Source organism: Camellia sinensis, chromosome 15 (genome assembly GCF_055761805.1).
Source record: "Camellia sinensis isolate YWXY chromosome 15, ASM5576180v1, whole genome shotgun sequence".
Taxonomy (NCBI): domain Eukaryota; kingdom Viridiplantae; phylum Streptophyta; class Magnoliopsida; order Ericales; family Theaceae; genus Camellia; species Camellia sinensis.
In genome coordinates, this window is record NC_138975.1 from 15,622,919 (window position 1) to 15,626,815 (window position 3,897).

General features: G+C 32.5%; 1 long non-coding RNA gene across 2 annotated transcripts; it reads right to left on the reverse strand.

Annotated features, from left to right (window-relative positions):
* Positions 1–372: 372 nt before the first annotated feature.
* LOC114278695 (uncharacterized) lies at positions 373–3,505 on the reverse strand. 2 transcript variants are annotated; one of them, XR_014356378.1, is made up of 6 exons: positions 3,200–3,505; positions 2,944–3,083; positions 2,284–2,372; positions 2,082–2,192; positions 1,845–1,945; positions 373–758 (listed from the first exon to the last, which is right to left on the reverse strand). It is a non-coding gene; the product is annotated as an uncharacterized LOC114278695 (long non-coding RNA). The 2 variants fall into 2 exon arrangements; XR_014356379.1 differs by lacking the exon at positions 2,082–2,192 and having other exon boundaries at positions 2,944–3,037; positions 3,288–3,505.
* Positions 3,506–3,897: the final 392 nt, after the last annotated feature.

The window sequence follows — 3,897 nt, forward strand, 5'->3', positions numbered from 1 at the left end:
GAAAAGATTTATTTTTTTATTTTTAAAACTTGAAAATATGTTTAATTATATATTTTAAAAATAAAAATTTTCTAATCAGCTATTTAAAGTACGGCAAGTAACTCGATCATAAACATTTTGGTTTTATTAACAAACTTTATGACTCTAAAGTGTAAAATGATATGGGATACAAAAATTAAAAATAAAAGCATCATTGCTATGGGACAACTTCAAAATAAGGGAAAACTAAAATGATACCCAAACTAAAATTGTGCACAATTTATTTGAGCAGAGAGAGAGAGAGAGATAGAGAAAAGTTGCAAAAACTTTTCGGTTGACAGCCCACTGCCACCCAAATATAACCAAACATAGGCATTAATCGGAGACCCATGGTTTAAGAACAACTGCACAGGTTGCATTAATGGGTTACTAATTCATGGCTCTCAATATATTAATACCACCAAAAATTATTAAAAAATAACAATAAAAAGTTTCAACTTTGTCAAAGGCAGTAATCTATTGTAAATTCACAACCACCATCACTGATTGCAGCTCTTTAATGAAACTTGCCTCAATCATTGTCAACAAATTTGCAACACAATTTCTCCACAACTAATTTGTTGTTGGGATATTTGAATCAAGATGGTACAAAGAAAGCTACTATGTCCACATCCCCCGACTCATAATCGAAGTGGTCTTGTGCGATCTCATGTGCGGCCATCATTAAGTTGGGTCTACCAAACAGCTAGCATTATCATGACATCATTGGCAGCAACAATCTAATAGTAACAACGGATATATACATTTCATCACAACTTGTTAGTAACAATTACTTTGTGTTTTGTTTGGTTTTCAAAAAATAATGAAAGGAAAAAAATTTATATAATATCTCCTCTATGATCACCTAAGAGAATTTCTCCTCTATGGTTACCTTTAATCATTCGCCTAAGAGAAATTTGGGATGGGACATTTCTCATACACAAATATGCACAAATACCTTACTTTGAAACAACGAAACATGTGGTTAGCAAACAGATAAATAAACCAAAAAAAGGAAAGAAGAATTCAGGAAACAGTTAAACAAAAAAAGTTGAAGGAAAAAATTTAAAAAAAATAAAATAAAACAACAAAAATACGCTAGAAACTTCAACTGATAACATCTAATAATTTATTTACTATAATAAACTGAAGCACATGCAATCACATTACAACTTTAGCTACAAATACAAACTTATAATGCCTTTATCACTATGAATATCGGTGATTAAATTCTTTCTACTGTTACCCAAAACCTAAATTGGCAATAGTAACTTGTTTACTTTCCCTATTTGTTTTTCCCTTTTTTTTCTTTAAATTCTCAGCAACCAAACATTGCACCAAAAGTAAATGTTGCCCAAAATTGAACCAAAGGCATTAAAAGAACCATTTCATAAAACCCCAAATAAAGACAAACCAGAGAAAATAAACCTATAGAAAACACCCATTCATGGAAACCAAAATAAGAGAGAGATGATACCATTAATTGGATTTGTGTTTTTTAACTTAATTAGTTATGTCTACCCAAACAACTTCTCATCCTTATCCTTCAAAAAAAATTTAAAATTCCAGATGATTTAATGAACCCAAAAAACCTCCTCAAACAATTTCTCATCCTTCAGCTTTTAAAAAAACTTCTTAATCTAGCAAGGATGCTTGGAATCACACACCAAGAACAGCGTGTAAGCTTGTTAGAACTGCTGAGTTCAGCTTACAGCCTAACAACTGGAAGGAGATTATGTTACTACTGAAAATACATTACGTGTAAAACAATTCAAGATGTCAAGGGAGGAACCCAAAGAAAATATAAGTAAAGCACAATTTCTTACCATGTACTTAGCATCAACAAAAGGATCATTGACAGCTACAACATTCATGTCATCCCTAGATGTTGCTATCCGTAATACTAATCTTCGAATCCGACCAAAACCTGAAAAGTAAGCAATTCGAGTGAGTTCAGTTTTGTTAGTCAAAATAACTTCTTAATCTAGCAAGGATACTATGGATCATACACCAACAATTACTTACAAGGTCAAATTTTTATCGAAGGAAAATAAATTACATACATAGTCAATAAACAACTGAAACAAAGAATAGTACGGGATGTTGGTTGAAGAACAGCTTTAGGAGGCATTGCAGTTGCTTTGATAAGCTGCATACTCCTAGCAATATATTTTCTGTATGGTTTGGACCAAATCATTCTGTGTTCATAACAATATAAGCAAACACTACTCAACTGCACATAGAGGAAACAGTAGATTACTCAACTGTAAGGAAGATGGCTTGCCAGGAGCAACAGTACCAAAAATGCTTGATTGAAACTTTGCAGAATTCAGATTACGATTGAAAGACGACACCTAAAACGAAATAAAACAATAATAATAACAACAATGAGAGCAATTTCCATGTCGCACATTGCAATCCATGAGTAGTGAAAACTAAATGATATAATGTGCAAACAAAATTAGAACCAAAAAAAATTAATAAAAATACACATACCACAGAATTAAGCAAAATCTCATAAGTTATTGGCAGAAGTGGCACCAAACATTTTAACACAAATTTTCTAAAAAAACAAAGAAAGTTCTAAGGTTGAGAATTGAACTGAAAAAAAAAAAAAAAAAAAAAACATTACCATTAAGAAATCATTATACATTTAACCCAATCTATCAAACACAAAATCATTATACTCTTTTTTGAATCAAAACAACCATGAGCAATCATGAAACAAACTCAAAAACATCACCAGCCAAGTGATAACCACCATTATGGATTAAAAAAAATAAGAATATAAGAATATAATTTGAGTGCTGATATATACCAATCATGAAATTAGAATCAATAAACTCTATTCATTAGCAATCAAACATTTAGTAGTAGTCAAGGATTCTTCAAAATTAAGTTAAATTAAGGTTTTAGTTTACTCACGATTAGGGTTCTTCACTTTGAATCTTGGAATCTCCTTCACCTCGGAGCTATCGACTTTACGAAGAAAGATTTTCAACTTGTATTGTTGTCTTGGCTGCAGTGGAGTGAGAGACCCCGATTTATGCTTGGAATAGAGCATTCTATGACGAAGATAACCACAACATGAACAAATATGTTCACAAGATTTGGTAGAAATTACAAATATATAACCCGTAAACAAAACCCTAAAATAACCTGTTTGATTATGTTGATTTACCTTGTGAGCCGAGTTCAAAGCGTCAGAGGTGAGCGAAGAGGGAGGGTTCGATTAAAAAACAGACATAGTCTGACAGAGAGAATCTTACCTTGCAAGACGAATTCGAGAGGCAGGAATCGAGGACTGGAGAGCAGCTTCGGGAGGGAGCAACGATGGAGGGTAGGAAAGAAAAAGAACAGAGAGGCAGGGAGAGATAAAGAGGGAATAGAGATGAGACGTAGGTGAGAACAGAGAAAGTGAGAGAGATAGAGAGGGAAGATGAGAAGACGTGGGTAGATGGGAAGCATAGGAGAGAAATGTTTGGGCGGAACTATTGTTGATCTGAACCATTAATATAAATTTAAGATTCATCTTAATCGTTCAACCAAAATGTATCTCTGATATATTTTATATATTTTTGAAAACCGTTATGTTTTATTATATAGATATTTGACTCTATTCAAACTTCAAAGGCTCTGTCAACTGAAATATACCATCTAAGCTGCAAACGCCCTTCCAATGATGTACAAGTCGTGTAGCAATGTGCAACAAGTAGGTGTACTTGGTCATAGACTCATATTCAACTTTTATTTATTAATTAATAAAATAAGGTTTAATCACTCTTCTTCATATGATAATGTTTGGATCAGCTTAATAACCGATTGAAAGAAACAATAAAAAGCTTTTCCAAACGTGGACCTAATCTTTCTACCTAAATT